The sequence below is a fragment of the Rhineura floridana genome, chromosome 1, assembly GCF_030035675.1.
Source record: "Rhineura floridana isolate rRhiFlo1 chromosome 1, rRhiFlo1.hap2, whole genome shotgun sequence".
NCBI classification, from domain to species: domain Eukaryota; kingdom Metazoa; phylum Chordata; class Lepidosauria; order Squamata; family Rhineuridae; genus Rhineura; species Rhineura floridana.
Window position 1 is genome coordinate 165743961 of NC_084480.1, and position 14668 is coordinate 165758628.

At 42.9% G+C, this 14668-nt stretch overlaps 1 protein-coding gene across 5 annotated transcripts in view; it reads right to left on the reverse strand.

Annotated features, from left to right (window-relative positions):
- Positions 1–14668, reverse strand: part of PBX1 (PBX homeobox 1) — a 480515-nt gene that overhangs the window by 268084 nt on the left and 197763 nt on the right. The gene's annotated exons all lie outside the window — the stretch shown is intronic.

The following is a 14668-nucleotide window of genomic DNA, read 5'->3' on the forward strand; positions in this document are numbered from 1 at the left end:
ATGGATCTGTCTGAATCTGTATCCACCGCCGATGTACCAGACCATGACTAGGGGCTTCTGGATTTCACAGTCCTGTCCCCGTAGCCATTTGCCAATCGCCATGGGACTTTTGTTATGGAAGAGGCCTGTGTGTGAATTTGTTTTATGTGGGGAGATCGGTGCACCACGATCAACACACAATCTTGACCGAAAAAGGCTTTGATCCAATGGCATGGGTACCATGATGATTGGAAGTCCTTTATCTGCTGCAGCCTTCATCCGCCTTCACAGCTGTTGTAACATACACATTGTTATCCTCCGCCTGTTCTGCCCTTGAGGACTTTCTTGGATCGTTCTTTGTCTGGTTCCTCTCCCTTAACCTTACCGCCATGGGTGACCCTGCTGGGAGTACATGACTCCCGACGGCATCGCTCACAGGGTTCATTGGAACACGCAAGCCCACTCACCACTACAAGGTGACGATCCCAGTATGCCTTACCAAATAAAGTTGCTGTCAGAATAAGAATGCACTTAGACTACCAGCACTGGATAGATCAGTAATTTCAACCCAGATGATAAGTAAGAACAGAGGGTAGGAGACACCAAAGCCCACCAAGTGAATTAGCAGAGTCAAGATTCAAACTGAAAGAACAACTGCATGCAGCAGTAAGCCCAGACTCGTTTACTCCCCTCCCCAGTCCTGCAATCTGAGAGACAGACCCACAACTGCCAGACCCACTGAGTCCGGTAAGACCAACACTGCAACCAGGTGAGTAATGAAGACTAAACCTGCAGCAGCAGCAGCTCCCCTGCTCTTCCCTGCTTATTCATTTGTTCCATTTATACCCTGCCTTTCTTTCATTAACAAACCCAAGGTGGCAGATATGTGTTTCCAGGGAGGTCTCCCATCCAGGCACTGACCAGACCCAGCTCTGCTTAGCTTTAAGAAGGTGGTGGCCTCATGTGCCTGGGATCATTGACCAGTTGACTCCATTTATGTTATCCCAACTTCATTAGAGGAAGGAGAGGATACAAATATGATTAATGAACACATAAGTAATGTTATGAGGATGAGGGCAACATTCTCCTAAAGTTGATGGAGTAAAATGGATATTTAGGGAACTAGTCCAAACAATCTGATCATTTTAGTACTTAGCACAACCTTAGCCATAAGGTACAGAAAACAAAGCAGAACAGTGATCTGCACTACAACACAATTTAAGGATTGTTGATATAGTGTAGTTAATTGTCTTTCAGTCTCAGTTCATTTTGAAAATATGGATCCCTGCATTGCGCAGGGGGTTGGACTGGATGGCGTTATAGGCCCCTTCCAACTCTACTATTCTGTGACTCTATGAAGATTAGCTTACCTCACAACATTGATTTTAGGATACACATACTATAGATTGTAAAGGTATTCTAAAGTCCTATGTAAATGCTTAATAATAAAAGAGAATAAAGCAACAATTATATACAGCTAATACTAAATATTCATGTTTTAATGACCTCTTCTGATACATAGTTTCACATGAGCAACGACAGACATTCGTGAAAGAAAGTGGCAGTTAACACATATGCCTGAGGACTACTCCATAAATTGTCATTTTTCTATATATGAATGTATTCTGTGTGCATCATAATTAGAGATGAAACAGTCTTTAATTTCCATTTCATATTTTATTACCTTCCCAGCTCAGATAATCATAGGAATGAGTCTTTTGCCCACACACGCAACATGCCTAGATAAACTAGGATCGGCTCCTTTCCATTTCATCTGAACTGGGAAATTTCGTCTACCAGCTTCAGAGCAAGCCAGGATCTTACATCATAGTATAAGAAGCCTCCAGGTTTAGAGTCAGTTTGCCACAAATACCTTTGCTGGGTAACAACAGCCCTCATGCTCTGTTTCTGGGCTTCCCAGAGACAACTGGTTGACCACAGGGTGAAACAGGATGTGAACTTCATGGACCTTTGGCTAGATCCAGGCAAATAATGCCCTCATGTTTTTGCACCCCATCTACAAACTTGGTTTTTAACTTTGGAAGGCTTTTGGAGAGCTTCTGCTGAGTAAAGGTAAAGGTAAAGGTGTCCCCGCACTTGTAGTGCGAGTCGTTTCCGACTCTTAGGGTGACGTCTTGCGACGTTTACTAGGCAGACCGTATATATGGGGTGGGATTGCCAGTTCCTTCCCCGGCCTTTCTTTACCCCCCAGCATATGCCGGGTACTCATTTTACCGACCACGGATGGATGGAAGGCTGAGTGGACCTCGACCCCTTTTACCGGAGATTCGACTTCCTCCTTCCGTTGGAATCGAACTCCGGCCGTGAGCAGAGCTTCGTCTGTGTTACCGCTGCTTACCACTCTGCGCCATGGAGGATCTCCTGAGTAGCCTTCCGAAAAAAGGATTATTCCATCACCTTATGTACTGTTTTGTTTTTAACACACACACACACATGTTAAGCAGCTGATGAAAGCAGCAGCCAAAACAAAAAACCTCTGTTTAGTTCATCACAATTACATGTATATATATATATATATGTGTGTGTGTGTGTATAATTTGCTTTTTAATTTTTTATTAACTGTAAGTCACTTTGAGTGCACATATTTGTGTAGAAAAGTGACTATCAAATTAAACAAACAAATACATGGTAAGAGTAGCAGGAGCAGCACCTCCTCACCCACCCACAGACTCTCTTGCTTCAAAGCAAAGTTTTTCTGCCACCAAGTGGAACTCCCGACATCTGCATCCTGTCAGGCCACCATGATCCCCCACAATGCTTCTGGAACAACATTACATCATGACATGGCATTCTTCTGATTAGGGCATTGTGGGGAATATAGTGGTCCTCCCAGCCACAGATTGGAGGAATGCCACTTGAAACAGTGCAAAAACCTTGTTTTTAAGGTGGGGGGGGATGGTGTTGCCTTTTTACCAGTAATCCCCCCCGCAAAAATCATGATTTCCCTTCCTATCTTCCACAAACAACTCCTGTTTTCTATTGCCTCTCTCTCTCTCTCTCTCTCTCTCTCACACACACACACACACACAGAATGAGAGAGAGAGAGAGAGAGAGAGAGACCAGTATTCACTATCAAAGTTCCGGAGCTCATCCTATGTTGGTGTACTCAGTCAAACATTTTTATTTTATGAATCTATCCAATTAAATATTGCAGCCCTATTAGTTTTCTGTGTGTAGAATTTTCTTTTTAAACAGGGGTATTCAATAACATGAGCTCCCATCTGCACTCTGAAGTGGTAAAGCCCAGACACAGGTTCACCACCTTAGGGAGAAGTAGGCCATAGTTACTTCACTAGACAAACTGCTAAAAGGCCAAAGTTGGTACAAATCTAGAAGCAATTACAGGGGGGAGTCATTACAGGCAGGGAGATTAAAAAGAAGAAGCAAAGTTGTTAGCCTATAAGCTTCTATAGGAGTAACAGTCAAGGAGAAAAGATAAACCCAAATGCTCCAGTTAGCAAGTCCTAGGCGAGGTCAGCATAGATCACACAGAACTGAATTGCATCCAGCCTTTATTCCGCTTGCCAAGAGAGACCCTGGAGCTAGATTGTGGAGTGGTTACTTTGTATTCAGCTCAAAGGACATCTCAGAAATATATAATAATAACAGTAATGATAATAAATAACGGGGTGCATTTCCCCAAGGGGCAAACATTAATGGTACAAGTGGAAATGTTCAATTTGATTATAATGCTTTACGAAAAGGTCATTGAGAAACTGTAGAAGCTTACCTTGGGGATGTTTATTCTTTCTGGATGAAACAGAAACAGTCAGTTTACCCCTGCTTACAGCACCCACATTACTCTTACATGTCTGGGGCCAATAGTGGGCCACAATGTTCATTACAGTAACACACAGCAGACTGGACATATCCAAGAATGCATGAATCTCAGAGTAGTTTCCAGCCAACAAACATGTGAGCTGAGGACCCACACTAATTTTACAGTTTAGATATATGCATTTAATACATTTTGCATACCACTTTCATTTTAGTATACTTTAGTTAGTTCAGTTTATACATCACATCACACAACCAAAGGGACTCCTGAAGCAATTTGCAAAGACAACAAAATACAAAAATATAATAAAGGATTAATTAAAACGATGACGATAACTAAAAGTGTTTTGGTGTAGTCAATAAGCAAAATTTAGGCCCAGCTTGGACATCTGGACTAAAACAATGAAAACTGCCAACTGTGTTCATTGGATAGATCTGAAAAACGTACAGAAAGTCCCCCAAAATTAAGCTTTGGGAAAAACTGCCATATTGGAAAATGGTGGCTTTCTCTCTGTTTTTAAATGGAGTATTTTTTCTCTTTCTCTAGAGCAAAGGCTTCCTCCAGCCCCTTCATGAAGCCAATCCAAGCTGATTGTCGGGGTTGTAGTTTGAAGCCCCAGAAATCAGCAAATTGTCAAGTGTTCAGGGGTCTCTTTAGGTTACTGAAACTCAGCTTATTGTGGGTGCTTGCTGAGAGCCTTGTGCTTTGCTCTGAAGCCCCAACAATCAGCTGATAGTCAAGGTTTCAAAGTGCCTTGCAAAGGGCTTTGCAGGTGCTGCCAATCAGTTGATTAGTAGTGCGTGCAAAACTTTGGCGCAGCTGTGACTTTACCTGGCCCACACCTGATGTCATATATGACATCAGCAGGTGGCTTTGGCTTGGCCAAAATGGCCCATAGAGCCACATAGGGAGATCTAATGGGCCTAACTAGGCATGTGGGCTAGAGGTTCCCCACTCCTGAACTAATATCTGCTAAAAAATGAACTGAATTGCCAGTGGTCAGCTAGGTGCCTCTTGATGCCTATAGCAATAATTTGGTTGGCCACTGCACTCAAAATGGAAAGAAGATCTCACATTCTTGCACAGAGAATGGAAAGGTCTCAGAGAACAATTTTGGATAGCATTGTAAAACCTGGCATATTTTGGGGCTTTCAGTATGTTTACCATGACTATCAAATGAACAGGCTCTGGAATTTTCAGCTTTTTATTCTCAATGTCTGGGTCAAATGCTAATGAATCCCCAATTACAGCAAGTGGACACATTGCACTTAACGTATTGGCCTTCACATTTGAAACATAAACTCTGCACCTTTATGGACTAGGAAGGCTTCCTGGTTTTCCCTTAGCATTACAATTTCCAATACAACATCAGTTGCACAGCCTGCTTTCCCAATGTGAGGGATGGTGAGGGTGAGGAAGAGTAATTTCATGCTTTTGGCTTTTCTTTAAATGTGAGTGCATGGATGTTCTAGTGTTTGCTATGGGCCGCATGAGAATAGATAGCCAGCACGGCCTAATCTACACATGCAGCAGAATGAGGTGGGGATTACTAATGTGCGAGTTTTTTATTTGCATGAAGTTTTGGTTTGGTTTAAGAACATAAGAAGAGCTTAGTTAGAACAGACTAAAAGCCTATTGAGTCGAGCATCCTCTTTTCCACAGTGGCCAAACAGATGCCTATAGGAAGCCTGTAAGCAGGAGGATACGAGGGCAGAAGCACTCTCATGGTCCACAGGGACTGGTATGCAGACATACCTGATATGCAGAGACATATCTGAAAACAGTACCTGCAATATGAATGCGTACAGTCCACTCTAGAACCTCAAGACTCTACTTCCTAAGTCTGCTACATGTATAGACATGAGCCCCTTATAGACATTCATTAGGCCATAAAGGTGGCATTCCTCCCTCCTCATTTTACTCTTAATGAACATCTGAAAGGGGCTCAGTATTAATTTTATTATTAATTAATAATACGGTGTTAATTTTTCACAAGGTTGCATGGTATACAAATGTGGAGTGGGAACTCTTGTTGTGTTTTTGTTGTTTGTTTTAACTAGCAAGATGACAATTATGTAACAGCAAGTGGAGGGCAGGGTATAACCTGAAGTCTTTTGTTAACATACACAAAAAAGGCACATATAAAAGTGGGGGGGGGCATGTCACTCATCTATGGATACTTCTCATCCTGAAACAGGCCCAGCCTTTGTAAACATTCCAAGAGAATGCTCCAAGAGAGTGTTAGATGCAAATGCTCACAAAAACTCAAGGGCATTTGTAAAGCACCTGCCTCTGCTGCCGCCTCCATCTTCTTTCATTCCATCATTGGTCAGACATTGACCTTGGGAAAGGTGAAGAGGACTGCAGCAGTGCTGGGTACTCTCAGAGACCTGGCATTTTTTTCTGCAGGGGACTGGGTCTCACAATCACCCTGGGGCAAGGAATGAGGGAAATGACAGCTCACGGGATCAAATCCTGCTCAAAACATCCTCATGCTAATCACTTGTAATGAAACAGGCAGGAGGTATATGATCCAACAGGTGTGACAGTCATGCAACCACACTCCACACTGACCTCAGATTAGCATGCATGGCAGAGGTGAAGTGGGAAGAAAAATCCAAATTTTCCAGGTGTAATATATTCTGGCTTTGGTGGTGACAAGATGCAACAGTCCTGCAACAGAAACAGTTCCTGGAGGGAAAAGGTCTGTACCTTTTGCTGTACAAAAGGTCTTGCACAGCAAGGTCACAAACTAGTAAAAAGTTCTCCTGTATAAACCTCATTGAAATGGAAACGCTATAAGAGTAAGAAAGTATTCTCTGCTGATTTCATTAATTTCAGTGGAGCTTGTGGAAGATCACTTCCCACTGTGCTGTAGCCCAAATGTGCTGCAGGTATATATTTGTTGTGCTGGCTGTTTGGAAATGCTCCAAGAGATACCCTTACTCTCAGGAATGCACTTGAATGGAAAGTTGCAAAGTGGAGAATAACCACCAGAGACCCCCTGGATACAAACAGGGAGGTCTTATCAGAAGATAAGATTTTCATTCTTTTTAGATTTTTAATGCCTACTTATTGTATGCCTACGTTGTACGTTGCCCAGAGTGGCTGGACAGCCAGCCAGATGGGCAACTAATAAATTAAATAAATAAATAAATAAATAAATAAGATGTCTGCAGATGAGCTCTGAGTACAGAGAGTTCATCACATCCCTTTCTTCAAATAGACACACACACACATGTGAACAGCAGAGCCTATTGTAAAGCATAAAACATGTAGAGAAGTTATGGAATAATTGCAGTTTGTTCCTCATTCAGAGATAAACCCACAAGGCAGTGCCATCCTTGTGCCTAGTGTGTGTGTTCTACCTTTTAAAATGCTCTCTCTCACATACCTGCCCACAGAAGCAGGAGGAGGCATTCTCGCCACTTCAGTGCTACTGAGAACAACTCCCAGTTGCTTGCCAGAAAGTATTTTTAGCTGCATTATTTATTTGAACACCTGCCTGCTACTTAGAGACAGAGCATGGAGGGCCTGTGTAGGGAAATCTGGACCTTTTCCACAGATTCAAGTGTGCAAATGCAGGAACAGCACACTAGGCACCTCTCCTTTTATTTCCACAATTTGCCCTGCATAGGAAAGGAGCCAAAATACTACCACAAAGGCAAGGGCCGATTCATAAAGGGGGTATGTTTGAGAGACACAGAGCAGGCAGAGAAGGACAAGAGCTAGCTTTCTAGAGGGAAATTCAAGCTGCACAATACTGGAATTACTCTGGCAATGGTGTTGGAAAGATGACTCAGAAATGTTTAGAACTTCATTTTCTTTTATTCTGTTCTGCTGTTCCATCTCCCTTCTTTTCTATTTAAGCTACATGTGAAAGAAATACCCAGACATATAGCATCCCTTTCTTTTATTAATCCTCCCCGTGTGCCTTAATTTCTCTCTGAAATCAGCCAGGGAAAAGGCATCTTGAAAGAAAGGCTGGGCCAGAGAGTATACTGCTAGGTTGGGCTCCTGTGCTCACAGATCTGCTTATTTTGGCCTATCTCTCCCCAGTGATAAGACTGATAACAGCCTGTTATCAGGCAGTCTGTGAAAATGTGCTCCAACCTGATTAGGCCTCAGTCTTTGCCAAGGTTATAAACAGCCGTTATCATTTTCCCGAACAGAATAATCCGGACATTATCAGCTCAGAAACATATGGGCCACACAGCAAAGATAGCCGCTGACGGACACTTCATTTTAATTGTAATGAGTGGGTAGCAGCAGCCGGCAGACAACAGACACAACTGCTCAGTTGGCAGCTGTTCTCTCTCTCTCCCTCTGTCTTTGGATGCTAAAATATACATACTAGCTCTGCCTAATATAACTTTAATGGCAAGACATACCAATCTCCCAAAAGAAAAATGCAGTTCTCGATTTCCACATTCTGTTTGATTATAGCAAACTCAGAAATCTATCACAACCCCAAACATTTCACACACAAAAACAGGCACCCTTAAATTTTTCTTCCTCTCCCTTCTTATTCATCTCCTCACTGTAAGTGGTTTGTTTAATTCTAAATTTCAAAGGAATCAGATGGTCATATGAAGAATTCTCCACCCCAAAAGGCAAAATTCCTTCATGCAGCACCTCTTCTACATTCCCCATTAATGAATACAATGAAGATCATTCTCATCACCTGGTGGAGACAGCAAGAACAAGCAAAACGTATCACCTCAAGATGTCTGTACAACTAATGACCTCTGCTGACATAAGCCAAACCACATTCTAGAAGGGATACACACATATCCATTTATCAGGTCATGAGCCAAATGGGCTTGATGGAACATTTCATTGCCTCCAAACAGGATAATCAGTGAAGCAAAACCAATTTAGTGAGTCTCTTCACTACTCCACTCCTACTAGGGGGTAATTGGAGGATCTGGACCACCGTTAAAGGCTAATGAGCAGAATTAAAGGGGGGCAGATAGATCTGTCCTCTGGTACATAATCCTATAGGAAGTTATTCTGTGATATTATCCTTCATTTTCATAAGGTTTGTACAGGGCTTTTATGTTTTTGAAACAGATTATCTTATACACCAGATTGTTGGCCTTTCAGAAGTAATAATGATAATACTTATTAAGACACAGCTAATAAAAGCTAAGTGCTTTCTGTATACAGCATTTGGAAAACGCTTTAACATTTATTTTTATTGATTTTTTTCATTCAAGATTGTAGTAATCATAACAATATTTCAACAAGGCAGGTATTACAAACAAGTGTCATCTGCTCCAGTATCAAAAACCATAACAATGCATTCACAAGTAGTAATACCTCATACAAGTGTGCTTTTCCAGAATGAGTGTTAGGAAATTGGGGGCTGTATCTCTCTCTTGTGGTGATTTACATATATGAGAAATGGCTTTCAATCTACTCTTGAAGAGTAGCCTTTTTCTGGGTCCCAGGAAAAGTGTATATGGGCTCGTTCATATGGGGACTTACTCCGAGATCGGTGCTACTCGCATGCCTGTTAAATTTCCTGAGTTTACATGACATTTCAGAATGTCTCCCTGAAGAAGAGCAAGGAGGGGCTCTTCTTCAGGGACTCAGCCAAGGGGGAGGTGAGAATCATAGAATAGTGGAGTTGGAAGGGGCCTACAAGGCCATCCAGTCCAACCCCCTGCTCAATGCAGGAATCCAAATCAAAGCATTCCCAACAGATGGCTGTCCAGATGCCTCTTGAATGCCTCCGGTGTCGGAGAGCCCACTACCTCTCTAGGTAATTGGTTCCATGGTCCTATGGCTCTAACAGTTAGGAAGGTTTTCCTGATGTCCAGTCTAAATCTGGCTTCCTGCAACTTGAGCCCATTATTCCATGTCCTGCACTCTGGGACGATCGAGAAAAGATCCTGGCCCTCCTCTGTGTGGCAACCTTTCAAGTACTTGAAGAGTGCTATCATATCTCCCCTCAGTCTTCTCTTCTCCAGGCTAAACATGCCCACTTCTTTCAGTCTCTCCTCATAGGGCTTGGTTTCCAGTCCCCTGATCACCTTTGTTGCCCTCCTCTGAACCCGTTCCAGTTCGTCTGCATCCTTCTTGAAGTGTGGAGACCAGAACTGGACGCAGTTTTCAAGATGAGGCCTAACCAGTGCTGAATAGAGGGGAACTAGTACTTCATGTGATTTGGAAACTATACTTCTGTTAATGCAGCCTAATATAGCATTTGCCTTTTTTGCAGCCACATCACACTGTTGGCTCATATTCAGCTTGTGATCAACGACAATTCCAAGATCTTTCTCACATGTCATACTGCTGAGCCAAGTATACTCCATCTTATAACTGTGCATTTGGTTTCTTTTTCCTAAGTGTAGAACTTTGCATTTATCCCTGTTGAATTTCATTCTGTTGTTTTCAGCCCAATGCTCCAGCCTATCAACGTCCCTTTGAATTTTCGTTTTGTGTTCCACGGTATTATCTATGCCCCCCCAATTTTGTGTCATCTGCAAATTTGATAACCATGCTTTGTACCTCCTCATCCAAGTCGTTAATAAAAATGGTAAAGAGCACTGGACTCAGAACCGAGCCCTGTGGTACCCCACTCGTTACTTCCACCCAGTTTGAGAAGGAACCATTGATAAGCAATCTTTGAGTACAATTCTGGAGCCAACTGTGGATCCATCTAATAGTTGTTCCATCCAGCCCACATTTAGCTAACTTGCTAATCAGAATATCATGGGGCACTTTGTCAAAAGCGTTGCTGAAGTTGAGATATATTATGTCCACAGCATTCCCACAGTCTACAAGGGAGGTTACCCGATCAAAAAATGAGATAAGATTAGTTTGGCAGGATTTGTTCTTCATAAATCCATGTTGGTTCCTAGTAATCACTGCATTGTTTTCAAGGTGCTTACAGATTGACTGCTTTATAATCTGCTCCAGAGTTTTTCCAGGGATTGATGTTAGGCTCACTGGTCTGTAGTTCCCCGGTTCCTCCTTCTTGCCCTTTTTGAAGATAGGGACAACAGTAGCTCTCCTCCAGTCATCCGGCACTTCACCAGTCCTCCATGATTTTGCAAAGATAATAGAGAGCGGTTCTGAGAGTTCTTTAGCCAGTTCCTTCAATACTCTAGGATGCAGTTTATCAGCCCCTGCTGATCTGAACTTGTTCAAAGTGATTAGGTACTCCTTGACCATTTGTCTATCAATCTCAAGGTCCAATCCTGCCCCTTCTACTTCATGTTTCCCGGGAGGGTCATAGACCCTTTTTTGGGAGAAGACTGAGCCAAAATAGGAATTGAGCACTTCTGCCTTTTCTTTGTCATCTGTTATCATTTTGCCATCCTCATTGAGTAGCTGTGCCACCATTTCTTTTCTCTGTCTTTTACTATGGACATACCTGAAGAAAGCTTTTTTGTTGCTTTTAGCATCCCTCGCTAACCTCAGCTCATTCTCAGGTTTAGCCTTCCTGACACCATCCCAGCAATTCCGTGATACCTGCCTGTACTCTTCCTTTGTGGCCTGGCCTTCTTTCCACTTCCTGTAAGTGTCCTTTTTTGTTTTCAAGTCATCTCTAAGCTTTTTGTGAAGCCACATTGGCTTCTTATGCTGTTTTCCCCCTTTTTTCCTTGTTGGAATTGCTTGCCATTGCGCTTTTAGAATTTCCTTTTTTAGAAACTCCCACACATCTTGGACTCCTTTTCTCATTAGGGTGGCTTGCAATTGAACTGTACTTACAATTGTTCTGAGTTTATTAAAATCAGCTTTCCCGAAGTCCAGGGTGCGCATATGGCTACTCTCAGCTTTTGCTTCTGTTAAAATCAAGAATTCAAGTATGGTGTGGTCACTTTCCCCCAGAGTTCCCGTAACTGCCACTTCATCCACCAAATCATCTCTATTGGTTAGAATCAAGTCCAGGATAGCTGATCCTCTGGTTGCTTCCTGCACTTTCTGTAGGAAGTTATCTGCAACACAAGTCAGAAATTTCTTGGAGGGGCCGTGTTTGGCAGAATTTGTCTCCCAACAGATATCGGGATAATTGAAATCCCCCATTACTACTACATCATGCCTCCTCAAAACATTAGCAATTTGCTTTTCAAAAGTTAAATTCTTATCTTCTCCTTGATTGGGTGGTCTGGAGTAGACTCCAAGCACCACATTCCGTTTATTACTTGCCCCATTAATTTTAATCCAGATAGTTTCGGTGGAGCTACCAAGCTCATCTTCCTGTATTTCTGTGCAGAGATATATATTTTTAACATACAGCGCAACTCCACCTCCCTTTTTATTCCTTCTGTTCTTCTTGAACAAGCTGTATCCTTCAATTGCTGTATTCCAGTCATGGGAGTCATCCCACCAAGTTTCAGTTATACCTATCAAGTCGTAATTGCCCTCCTGTATTAAGAGTTCAAGTTCGTCCTGCTTGTTCCCCATGCTCTGCGCATTAGTATACAGACATTGAAGACCATGTGATTTATGGCTTGGCTTCCTTACTACATTTTTCTGAGGGCTGTTACTGGGCCCTATCAGCGCCGATCTCTTTGGTCCCGCTACTGTGCATAAGCCTTCATCAGTTGTTACCACCAAGTTTACGTCTCCCTCCCCTTTAGGATTCAGTTTAAAGCCCTCCTGATGAACTTATCCATGCTGTGGCCAAACACATTCTTTCCAATCCTTGTGAGATGCAACCCATCACTTGCCAGCAGTCCATCTTCCAGGAACCATAGCCCATGGTCCCAGAAGCGAGGCAACAGCCCAGGAAGACAGAGGGGGTAGTTGTCCCCCTTGGCTCATCTGCTCTTTGCCTAGAGAGACACCGGGGTGAGAGGAGGAAGAGAAGCAGAGTGGATCCCCAGCCTTTATGACAGTTGGTTGAGGGTGTGGTCAGTGGCTGACCATAGAGCAGGGCTTGTGGAGGAAGGAGCAGGACCACCAGACAGGTGGAGGTTGCCATTAACAGGAAGACCAGAAGGTGGCAAAAGGTTGGGGTGGTTGCTGGACTGGGTTGTAGAGGCTGTCTGCACTGAAGGAGGCCAGAAAACATGGACTTTCAGGAGCTGCCTAAGGACAGTGGAGGGGGACCTATGAGGGGGATGGGACTCCAAGGACTGCTAGAGGCCAGACTCCAAACTGCGCAGTACTCCCAATAAAAGAGGAATTGTAGATGGCAACCAGGGTTTGGTATCTTTTTGGTGGGAACCAGAATGGTGGGAACTTTTTGGTGGGAACCAGGTGCTTCAGTGTGCCCTCACCCCAGAGCCTGCCACACAGAACTATACAGTTCCACCAGACTCAATGGGTCAAGTCAGGTCTGCCCACCAAAATTCATCAATTGCCATCAATTAAATTTATATCACCCCTTCCCCCCCGGGTCATCCAAACTGCCCCTTCCAAATCCGTACTGGGAGCAAGGACCGACCATTAACACCAGAAGCAATTCTCAAATGTATTCAAATCACTACTAGGTGGACTTAGATCTCCCTCTCAGCCTCCCATTTACAATACGAGGATAATAATTTCCAGGACGGTAACTGTGTTAATCTCTCACAGCAAAACATAATCTTGGGCACTTAAAGATTAACACATTTATTGTGGCACAAGGTTTTGTGGAATACAGTCCACTTTGTCAAAGACTTACAAAGGTATTGCAAGAGTCTCTGAAATAATGTATGTGAAGCATTTTGAACACCTGAAATGCGCTATATATATATTTTAAGTGCTGTATTGTTATTCATCTATTTAATGTTTATTCTCAGATGAGATAACAGAAACTCCTCCTTCCCTGAACACATTTTTTCTCACAGAGATGCTAAGATGTGGTTTCAGAGGTTGCTTATGATCAGAGAATTCCAAAGTACTTTAGTCCCAAGTCCTCTGCCTCTAAGGGCAAAAAACTACATGCTACATCCAGGTGGCTTGAAGGATATATTTTAATGAATAAAATCAGTTTTGTGAAGCTGTGATTTTGAATGCAGAAGTAACTGTGGGAGAGGGTGCTTAACTTTTCCCCATTAATTGTTTTTCAGCTACGAATCACCTCTTTTCCCTTCCCAGCATTCCAGAGGTATCTGCAAAACATGCATCTGGAATATTTATTTTGTAATGTCCCAGCTCTATTTATTTAAATGACCTATTTAAAAGCAAAAATAAAAGATCACAACCCTATGACCATGCCAGCATTGACAGTGGCCCAGTAATGAAACAGATGCAAGAGAACTTAGGGGCTGTGCTCTTTCTCTAGCTTTTGTTTAGCTCATCCTGGTCAATCCAATAATTGTGTAAACCGATGAGAGGCTGGCAGGGCTTGGAGCTTGTTATCTCAAGAATAACACCCAAACAGGACAAATAACTATATTGCACACAACAATCTAGGGCTAGGGCTCTGAGTCTCCTTTTCACGTCTATTGATGGTAAGGTGTTTGCTTTTTGTCCCACAATCCATGAAATTTCCCCTCCCTCTGCACTACCCAGATCTGCTAGTTATCTCTGTAGGAGCACCAGTTCAGCTGAAATGAAGGATGGTTCACTGAGGTGTAAACCTTCATTCACATTCCCTCAATGTCCCTTTTTATGTCAAGCTTCACCCCCGCTTCCCAAAAGGGGGCTTAGTTGAGAGATTCTTAACCACATTTGCATTCCTGAGACAAGCACTTTGGCATTAATGTATTTCAGCACAAGGGTCTCCTTACAAGAGACCCAAAATGAATTCAGCAAGAGCCGTTTCCTCCTTCAATGCTGCAGCGCCGCAAAACACAGGATTACAAGGGATTTCCTTTTTCACTCCCAGTGTTCAGCAGCTCTGCTTGTTTTGCTATTAAAAATACAGCAAGATAATGTTCTTAGCTCCATTAGCTGCAGTAATGGTCCTTCCACTTCTGTCTGCAAATGCATCCAGCTCCTGAAGAT